The sequence below is a fragment of the Ovis canadensis genome, chromosome 7, assembly GCF_042477335.2.
Source record: "Ovis canadensis isolate MfBH-ARS-UI-01 breed Bighorn chromosome 7, ARS-UI_OviCan_v2, whole genome shotgun sequence".
Taxonomy (NCBI): domain Eukaryota; kingdom Metazoa; phylum Chordata; class Mammalia; order Artiodactyla; family Bovidae; genus Ovis; species Ovis canadensis.
In genome coordinates this window covers 49542858-49554284 of record NC_091251.1, presented here as the reverse complement: position 1 = coordinate 49554284, position 11427 = coordinate 49542858, and the positions used below count along the sequence as shown (strand labels likewise).

Below are 11427 nucleotides of genomic sequence, written 5' to 3'. Positions count from 1 at the left end.
AAATACTGCACTAAAATTTTATATAAGAATACTAAATTATTATATCAAATAAATTCTAGATAGCTTCTTCTTATATAATCTACCGTAGCAATAACAATGAACATATTTAATCTGTATAACTAAAACAGTGACATGAAGACGTTTTCTTTGGTACATCATAAGTGTTCATCAAGACATTTATATCCAACAGACTGATTCCAAGTACAAGTAATCTGTGTTCTGTTCTATAATGCTTATCTTCTATGAGTATCTTAACTTAGCAGAAAATACTTAGGCAGTAACATGTTCCACTAAAGCCATTTCTAGTAACATTACATAAGTGGAATATCACAGATAACAACAGCTTTAAGTACAAATGAGTTAAAAGGTATAAATGTCCCTTATATGATGCTCCAAACTCTTGCCCTGATTAATTGCAATATAGTCTTTTTGCTTGATTTACCTCATAATATTTTAAAGAATTTCCAGGCAGATTTTTATACACCTAGGAAATGGCAATGATGTACTTCAAAGACATCAATGATATCCAGATAAGCAATACAGAGGCAAATATCTGGAGGATAGAAGCTGTAATGATTAGTTTTGATCATCACACTATCTTGATATGCAAAGATGTTGCACTTCCATTGCCTCTCATGACTCAAAGTTCTGGAAAAATTTCACAGAAGAAAGGTTACCATGATCTCCATCTGTGAGACATTCCATGAAAGGAGTCCACAAAAATTATCTCGGGATAGTAGGAGGCTTGTGTCTGATTTATTAAATTTCCCAAAGCATATGTGCATGTAGAATAGTCAGGTTTGAACTGGTAAAAAGTATCCACCATGGTACTAGTAACCAACAACTTCCAACTCTTCAAACTATTTTGTCTATCAAGACGATAATCTCTTAGTGAGTTTCCTCTTCAGATCTTTTTATTTTCTATTATCTGACAAAAGCTAAAGACTACTCCATTCCATATAATATTTTATATACCCAAACTACACTGGGTCAGAGTAAAAAAGTTCATAAGTTAATAGCTACAAACAGAAATGTAGAGCAATCAATAGTACTGAAGTCCCAATTTAACTTGATATGTTTGTGGAAAGATAGGGTTTAACTTGACAATTCAATGTCTTGGCTAGAAACAAAACCAACAAAATGTTGGGTTACATTCATATTACACACATCAGTGCATGATTTTTACATGCATAAATGCTTCTTGAAATTTAAGAGCTCATGTTTACTCATGTAAAAATATACTGGTAGCCATAATCATAGTTTCCCCTGGACATTTTCTTTCCACATCTAACTTCCTCCCTGAAAATGTGACTCTACAATGACAAGCTTTCCTACATATAAGCAATCATAAGAACATTTTGACTTTTGATAAAGTTCAATAAAATAAAGCCTATTATTATCACTTTAAACAAAATTTAAATGAAGTCAGGAAATGGTTGAGTTTTAAGCAATATATAATATATATGTATATATACAAGTGTACACATATATATACATACATATATGTGTGTGTGTATATATATATATATATAAACTATTGAATGAATGGTGACTTGGGTTCATGGATTGAATAAGTTCAACTTATTAGACCACATGAAACTATTTCATTAATGCATGAAATGTTGCAAAAATTATTCATCTGGTGTGAGATTCATTGTATTTTCTCAATGGGACAAAGTTTTTATTTTACATGTAGGATATTCCCCATTTTTTTTCAATACATATTTAGCGGATGTGTACCATGTGTCAAGTAAAGAACAGGTAGGTTGCGAGAAACAGCCTAGCCAGAGAAAACAGCATGTGAATAAAATCAAATAAATATATGAGAATAAAGATTTTAGGTTGTTTAATAGAGCAGAAGTTGAGAATGAGAGAGAAGGAGTGACAATAAATTAGGCCGTTTACAAGGATCAGAAAATAGTAGAAATTTTAAGAAGCTTGAACTTTGTCTTAAGCATAGTAGAAAATCATTGAAATAGGATATGCAGGTAAATGACAAAACTAAATGTGTATTTTAGAAAGATTACTGACGTATAGAGGGTAGATTAGAGGGAATGAAATGAAAGAAAGGATACTAGCCAAAAGGTTACATAATCTACACAGAAGAAGTTATATAGGATTAAAATTAGCATACTGGGAAAGAGAGACGTTGGAAAGTAGAAGCTGTATTTTGGAGGTAGCATCAATACAATTAGGTGATTACTTGGATTATAGGATAAGAGGCATAGAAAGACCACACCTGGGTTTGGATATCAAATAGAGGAGTGTATGGTGTATGACTCACAGGCAGAGGTATCCAAGAATGAGTTATATGTTGTGTGAGGAGGAGGAGGAGTGTGATGGGGCATACATGAAACCAAACGGCTATGGATTTCCATGTGGAAATATCCAATAACTAGATGGAGTCTGCTGCTGCTGCTAAGTCTCTTCAGTCATGTCCGACTCTGTGCAACCCCATAGACGGCAGCCCACCAGGCTCCCCCGTCCCTGGGATTCTCCAGGCAAGAACACTGGAGTGAGTTGCCATTTCCTTCTCCAATGCATGAAAGTGAAAAGTGAAAGTGAAGTCACTCAGTCGTGTCCGACTCTTAGCGACCCCATGGACTGTAGCCTACCAGGCTCCTCCATCCATGGGATTTTCCAGGAAAGAGTACTGGAGTGGGGTGCCATTGCCTTCTCCAGATGGAGTATAAACTCTAGTAAGAAAACTGGCCTAGGAACATCCACATGAGCATCATTAACATAGCTATATTACTGGAAGCTCTGGAGTAAGCAAGATAACCCAGAATGGATGTTCAAGAGAAGAGTCCTAGGGTATAGAATGGAATCCCCAAATTATCCAACACTTTAAGAAAGAAAGGAGTAAGCATGCACCAGTGGGCATTGATAAGTTGGGGCCAGTGAGGCAGACAGAACACCAGGACAAGATGTTGCGCACCCCCCCCACACACACACACACACAAATGAGTTTGTTTCTAGATTGGTAGTGAATCTGTTAGGAGGCTAAATATAATGATGGATTAGTATCTACTGTATTTTGTAACATGGAATTCGTAGCTTAACTTTATAAAATGAATACCAATGAAGTTGTGTGGGCAGCAACTAGATTGCAACGGTTTTAGTAATTAACCATTCCTAAATGAAAGAGATGATTATACAGTGGAGGTGATGCATAAATTCAAGGGACTGGACCTGGTAGACAAGAGTGCCTGAAGAAGGACAGACAGACATTCATAACGTTTTACAGGAGGAAGTGACCAAAGCCATCCCAAAGAAAATGAAATATAAGAAGGCAAGGTGGTAGTCTAAGGAGGCTTTGCAAATAGCTGATGAAAGAAGAGAAGCAAAAGGCAAGGGAGAGAGGGAAAGACACACTGAACTAAATGCAGAGTTCTAGAGAATAGCAAAGAGAGCTAAGAAGGCATTTTTCAATGAACAATGCAAACAAGTAAAGGAAAATAATAGAAATGGGGAAGACTAGAGATCCCTTCAAGAAAACTGGAGATATCAAGAGAACATTTCATGCAAGGATGGGCACTATTAAAGACAGAAATGGTAAAGACCTAACAGAGGCCGAAGAGATTAAGAAAAGGTGGCAAGAATACACAGAACTATACAAATAAGGTTTAATGACTCACATAACCACGATGATGTAGTCACTCACTTGGAGCCACACATCCTGAGTCTGAAGTCAAGTAGGCCTTAGGAAGCATTACTCAAACAAGGCTAGTGAAGGTGATGGAATTCTAGCTGAGTTATTTAAGATTCTAAAAGAGAATTCTGTCAAAGTGCTGCACTAAATATGTTGGCAAATTTGGAAAATTTAGCAGTGGCTATAGGAATGGACAATGTCAGTTTTCATTCCAATTCCAAAGAAGGGCAGTATCAAAGAATGTTTAAACTACCACACAATTGTTCTCATTTCACATGCTAGTAAGATTATGCTCAAAATCCTTCAACCTTGGCTTCAACAGTATGCAAACCAAGAACTTTCAGATGTTCAAGCTGGATTTAGAAAAGGCAGAGGAATCAGAGACCAAATTGCCAATGTTTGTGGATCATAGAGAATCCAAGTGAATTCTAGAAAAGCATCTATTTCTGCCGCACTGACTATGCTAAAGACTTTGTGTGGATCACAACAAACTGGAAAATTCCTAAAGAAATGGGAAATATCAGACCACCTGACCTTTCTCCTGAGAAACGTGTATGTGGGTCAAGAAACAACAGCTAGAACCTTACATTGAACAACCGATTGGTTCAAAATCGGAACAGGAGTGAAACAAGGTTGTATATTGTCACCCTGTTTATTTAACTTATATGAGGAGTACATTATACAAAATGCCAGGCTGGATGAAGCACAAGCTGGAATCAAGATTGTCAGGAGAAATATCAACAACTTCAGATATGCAGATGATATCTCTCTAATGGTAGAAAGTGAAGGGGAACTAAAGAGCTCTTGATGAAGGTGGAAAAGGAGAGTGAAAAATCTGGCTTAAAACTTAATATTCAGAAAACTAAGATCATGGCATCTGTTCCCATCACTTCATGGCATAAAGAAAGGGAAAAGTGGAAGCAGTGACAGATTTTATTTTCCTGGGCTCCAAAATCACTCTGGCTGGTGATGGAAGCCCTGAAATCAAAAGACTCTAGCTCCTTGGAAGGAAAGCTATGACCAATCTATACAGCATATTAAAAAGCAGAGACATCATTTTGCTCACAAAGGTCTGTAAAGTCAAAGCTATATATATATATATATATATATATATATATATATATATATATATATACTTTTTTTTTTCAGTAGTCACGTATGGATATGAGAGTTGGACCATAAGGAATGCTGAGTGCTGAAGAATGGATGCTTTTGAATTGTGGTGCTGGAGAAAACTTTTGAGAGTCCCTTGGCCTGCAAGGAGATCAAACCAGTTAATCCTAAAGGAAATCAGCCTTGAATATTCATTGGAAGGACTCATGCTGATGCTGAAGCTCCAAGACTTTGGTCACCTGATGTGAAGAACTGACTCAGTGGAAGAGACCCTAATGCTAGGAAGGGGACAGCAGAGGATGAGATGGTTGGTAGCATCACTGACTCAATGGACATGAATTTGAGCAAAGTCTAGGAGATAGTCAAGGAGAGGGAAGTCTGGCATGCTTCAGTCTGTGGGGTTGCAAAGAATCAGACACAACCTAGCGACTAAAGTGAGCGAGTGAAGTCGCTCAGTCATGTCCGACCCTTTGCGACTCCGTGGACTGTAGCCTACCAGGCTCCTCCATCCATGGGATTCTCCAGGCAAGAATACTGGAGTGGGTTACCATTTCCTTCTCCAGGGGGTCTTCCTGACCCAGGGATTGAACCTGGATCTCCCGCATTGCAAGCAGACACTTTAACCTCTGAGCCACTGAACACACACAAAAATGAATGAAAAGGAGGAAGCTGAGCCAGGAGACAAGTTCCACAATCACACTAGAAGAAAGAACAGCAATTGAGATGGCAAGGATATAAAACAAAAATTATATTGCTTTGTTCTAAAGTTAGGTGATTTTTATTTCAATCACTTACCATACTAGCATATTCTTTGGAAGATTTACACTTCGTTACATGCAAAGCAATTAAAAATCTATCTCAGGAGTAGTGGAAATAAGAAGCCATAAAATGCTATAACACTGCTGTCAACTCTACTAAACCTGTATCTGTAACATCTAAAAATATTATAAAACCCCCAAAAAGGTTGTTTCAGAGGACTTAGGCTTTAAAGTTAGTAGATTAGTAAAAAACAAAATATATGGCTAACAAAAAACATTTATATTATCAGTAACCTCATTTACTTAAACTTCAATACCAGATTATAAATGGTCTTTGGAACATGCCTTATTTTCAAAGTCATATTTTGCCTGATCTCTGGCCAGTAAAACTCTTTTCTAGTTATGTAAGATGTTTTGTTTTGTTTTTTTCTGTTTTTCAGAATAAGCCCATTCCTATTACATATATCTTTATAATAAATTTTAAGTTTTGTTTCTAAAACAGTTTCATTTATTAATTTATGTGTTAAACTCATTTATTCATTGATTCACTCTGTCTTTCTTAAGGTTCACTATGTACAACATACTGTGATAGGGCTGAAGATTTTGTGAGTAAATTAGAAAAAATTATTTCTTTTTCTTATGAAGTTTAGAGTTTAGGGATGATGGCTATATGGTACATGTAAATTCAAAGAGAAGGAATGTTAACAAGTTTTATTGACATATATAATGGGGTTATTTAGTCTATTTTGAAGACTTATGGAAGAGTATGAATGGCCAGAGGACATCATAACCTCATAAGCTTGCATGAAAATGTAAAACTATAATTGTATTATACACCTTTACTTCACATGAATCTATATTAGAATTAATCACAGTAATCAAACCCTTATAAAATTATTTTTAATGAAAGAAGCTCATTATAGTTACCAGTTACCAGAAAGGAGATTGTATAATTAATGTAATATTAAAAGCTAAAAAAAAATGGGATTCTTTAGAAATAAGATGTGGATAATTGCTTTTCTGGTGAATTGAGTGCTAAGAGTTTTTACTGCAATGTCACATCTGAACTGAAATTTTATTTTTTGGATAATCATGTACTTTAATAGCCTACAGGAATATAATCTGAAAGATCCCTCATTGTTCTTACTGTAAATGTAACATTTGAGAGGCAGGCATTCTAATCACTTTTCCGTGCAACTGAAAGAAAAGCCAAGATAGATATTTTAAATATAGAGGCACTTTAAATTTCTTTTTAAATTCACTCTTTGATTTGTTTTTTAGGTAGGACTGCCACCTGCTCTACTATTATTTAAATGTTGGCAGTGATTTAAACATAGGGGAAATATTACAACGGGGACCTAACCCTTCTTATAAATCATCCCAGGGAACACATATTTTAGCTTGTCATTTCACAGGAAGATATTATTAAAAGTGAGCTTGGTACAACACACAATTCAAAACAAATTTGTTGCTGATGCCTTCAACATGCATTACATTTTCATTAGTTGCTGACAGAGGTGGAGGTGGGAAGTAGCACTAGCTGATTCATCTGCCTGAATGAAAATTGCTTTCCCTTCAGCTAAGAGCAAGTCAGCTGTTTTTCTTCATTAATACTAGATGTGTGCATTTCCACAGGAGCTCTTCTCTGTTAATGGGTATAGGAATGATAGATTCATTGGTTAGACACATTGGTGGAACTAACATAGTTATTGTGTTAACTTTTGTCCCTAAGAGGTCTTTCACCAAGTGTTAAAGATATTAACATTTTTGAAACACCACTAACACATTTTACTTTCCTGCCCCCCCTCCCCATTTCTTCCCCCCACCCTCCTTTTCCTTTCTCTTTTACTTAATAAATCCCATTGGCTCCCTATAAATAGATATTATTGAGTTTATTTATGTTCTTTTCCAATGATATTTTGGGGTGACTCTCAACAAAATGCATATCAAGTAATTAAGTAAATTAAAGACACACTATTATGGTGAAGGCACATATATGTGAAATGAACATGGTCACTGAGTAAATCTGTAGTTTTGCCCAGTACTTTCTGGCATCCTGGCAAAAACTAGAAAGCAAATTATGTAGTTCTTATTACCAAAAAGGAACCAATACACCATCATCTCAGGAGACAGAAAATTCTTCCTGTCATAAATTCCAAAGAAATTTCTCACACGAAAAATGATGTAGAAATGATACAATGCATACAACTAATGAAATAATTAGCAGCTATAAAACAAAGCAGAACAATGATTTCATCATGATGTTCCTTTAAAAATGAATTGGGTTTATCGTTGTTGTTTAGTGACTAAGTACTGTCCAACTCTTTTGTGACCCTACAGATTGTAGCTCACCAGGCTCCTCTATCCATGGGATTTCCCAGGCAAGAATACTGTAATGGGTCACTAATTTCCTTTTCCCGGGGATCTTCTGACCCAGAGATCAAAACTGCATCTCTTGCATTGGCAGGTGGATTCTTTGCCACTGAACCACCAGGGAAGCCTGAAGTGGATTTATCATTTACTTAAATCCTTACCCTTTGTTTGGGTTCTAGGGCCATTATGTAAAGAGTTAATATACATGGCTTAGGTGAAAACACCCTAATTTTGGTTTCATGGGTACATAGTATTTTTAAATTTATACATACCTCAAAAGGTCAGTTGTTATCTACATAGTAAAAATGTAAATGAATTTTATTTCCCAGCATACATCTCTTACTTTTTTAAAAAAGCTTAGTAAATTTCCCTAATAAAAAACAAAATATAGTTATATTTCAAGCACAATTATTCTGTGCCAGTATTATGGAAGCAGTGAGAGATTTTATTTTCTTGAGCTCCAAAATCACTGGGAACTGTGACTACAGTCACAAAATTAAATGATGCTTGTTCCTTGAAAGGAAATCTATGACAAACATAGACTGTGAAAAAAAACAGAGCTATCAGGTCCATATAGTCAAAGCTATGGTTTTTCCCAGTAGTCATATATGGATGTGAGAGTTGGACCATAAAGAAGACTGAGAGCTGAAGAATCGATACTTTCAAACTGTGGTGCTGGAGAAGAGCCTTGAGAGTCCCTTAAACTGCCAAGAGATCAAGCCAGTCAATCCTAAAGGAAATCAACCATGAATATTCACTGGAAGTATTGCTGCTAAAACTGAAGCTCTAATTCTTTGGCCACCTGATGCAAAGAGCCAACTTATTGGAAAAGACCCTGATGCTAGGCAAGACTGAAGGCAAAATAAGAAGGTGCTGGCAGAATATGAGATGATTATATAGCGTCAAGTACTTAATGTACAAGAATTTAAGCAAATTCTGGGAGATGGTGTAGGACAGCTGAGCCTGACTTGCTACAGTCCATGGGGTCACAAAGAGTGGGACACGACTTAGTGACTGAACAACATCAACAGGACATCTGAAATCATACTGCACTGTGACTGCCTGAAATGCTCTTGTGTTATAAAATAAAACAGGGAAAAACAAAACATACACCTGAGGAAATGACTTACATCTTTTACACTGACAGTAGATGGCAACTTTTTAAAGTAATCTTTCTTTATCCTCCTACCTTATATGAAAAGAGATATATTTATAATATGTTGTTTATAACCTGCCTCCCCTCACCCAGTTCCATACGTTAGACTCAATACAAGATTTAGAGCAGAGGGGTAGGGACAATAAAAACAATAATTGAATTTTCACTTGTAGGAATGAGTTGTTTCTATCAATCACATATTTAGCACTCTACTTCAGTCTAAAAAATTAATATGATATATATGCCCCATTTTAAAGAGTATGTATGAGGGAAATTCTTATAGAATAGAAACTTAGCAACAGAGAAAAGTCTTCCTTTCCTAATAACTTTTATCTTTAAGACTGTATCAGTAGGTGGTGTCCACAGCAGTGGGTGGGGGAAGATAGTGGAGGTTGGTCAGGGTACTGAGAGTACTGCCTGGCCAAGGAGAGCCTATCCCGCTTCCGCTGCTCAAGTGTCAGGACACGGAGCAGTGCCCAGAGTACTCCTTGACCAGCCCTGAGATCAGCCGCCACTGCCACTACCATGGCTACTGTTTTGAGGAAAAGCCAATTCTGACTCCATGTTGGAAATGTTTCTCTGACTTGCTCTTCATTGGTTTTGTTATTAAAATCATACATACTGGCCTGCCTCAGAGAATCCTGCTTCTCTGCCTGCTGGTTAAACTAAAGTGCCTTTGTTCAGAACCCTGCTCACCTGTAGATGGCAGGAAGGAAGAAATTAACACATCCCCTGCCTGAGGCTTGCCATTCTAGGAGACATTTACAAGATTAATGGCTTTTTTACTTTGTTTCCTCGCCTCCTCCATCTCTGATCTATAACAGAACATGGCATCCAAACCCCAGACAAGATAGTTGTTTTGAGACATATCTTCTCAGGTCAGCACAGGAGGTGGACTGGGTAACTCTACCAGCTGGTGGGTGAGGGGCACTTCACGCTGTGGGGGCTTGAGGCTGAAGGTGGCTGGACCAGCCAGGAGGAGCAGTTGCAGCTGGATGCCATAGAGAAGTTCAGCTTCAGCAACTGGGAGAATATGACTACTCAGGTTGGCGCTTCCTGAACTCCCCAGCAAGTGACGGCCGAGCAGCAGCAGCCGGGCTGCGTGCTGCTGAGGGATGACTACTGCACTAAGTGTGACCAGGATGTGGAGGCACTCATTCGCTGGCTTTCCATCAACTCCCAGAGCAATCAAGCAGAAGCCCACGCACATGGACATGCACATGCAGAAGCTCAAGGAGCTGCAGCAGCGCAAGACCATCACCCGTGACTACAACCTAGTGCCCACCTTCCTGCGCAAGGACAAGAACGAGAAAGAGGAGGTGGCCAAGCACAAAGTCACCGAGGGGTAGAAGGAGCTGCAACTGAAGCTGTGGTTACCCTCCCAGTTCATGTCCGGCAAGTAATTCCACTATCTGTTCCAGAACATGCAGGAGAAGAGGCTGTGCACTAAGATCTGGGGGCTGCAGTGGTAACGGAGCTACAGCATCATGAAGATGGAGGAGGCAGCCGAGTAAGGGGCAACCTGGCGCAAGAGTGAGAGGAGGAAGGAGAACAAGAACCTAGGCAGCTCCAAGCACAGCAAGAACTTTAAGGATGGCAAGCTTGCCGCTATTAAGAACCTGCCTGTCTTCAAGCTCTTGTCAGACTGTGATAAGCTGCTCTGCAGTTCACTGAACCTCAGCCCCACATGCTATGTGACTGCGAAGGCCATTGTCATCAAGGGCCACCTCCAGGAAAGGCAGAGCATCCCCCCACCCAAGAGCAACCTTCCTAGCTACCGGGAAACATTCTTAAGGATTCTAAACTTCCTCACTCAGGGAGAGTGGGTGGATATCCAGGGCTGCTTCCTGAAGCCAAGTTGCTGTGAAAGCTGGAATGATGGTATAAAGCTTATGAGTCAAAAGGACCAGGGGAGGGGAAGTAGGGAGGAGAGAGAAAGCTTTTTTCCCCATTGTTGCTCTTTTTTAAACAAATTGAGGGCTTATTGTAGGATATAAATTCTTTTTATGGTCCTCTGAAGAAGCAATAGTAACGATCTTGGGTCAAGGGGGAGACAAATACATGTATATTTTGTTAATAACTTAGCCCTAAACATAGTACTTTAAGATGATTGCCTTTAAGTGTTCAGTTTGTAGAATATTATGCTGAGATTGGGAAATTTCCTTTTATTTCTGTTTATTTCCACTGGTATATAACTGTCGCGCTGTCCCTGTCTGGCCACCAGCTTCACCCTCTGACCTAAGATCCGCCCACTGCCTAACAGCCACCCATGACAACGGGCACAGCCACATGGCACTTTAGGTGGGAACAGGGCAGGGCAGATGGAAGAGAGGCTGGAGAAGGGCAGGATGGGCATCCACAGCGACTTGTGAAGA

At 38.5% G+C, this 11427-nt stretch overlaps 1 pseudogene; it reads left to right on the top strand.

Moving 5' to 3' along the window:
- The first annotated feature begins 491 nt into the window (after positions 1-491).
- LOC138444220 (transcriptional adapter 2-beta pseudogene) lies at positions 492-10903 on the top strand (annotated as a pseudogene).
- Positions 10904-11427: the final 524 nt, after the last annotated feature.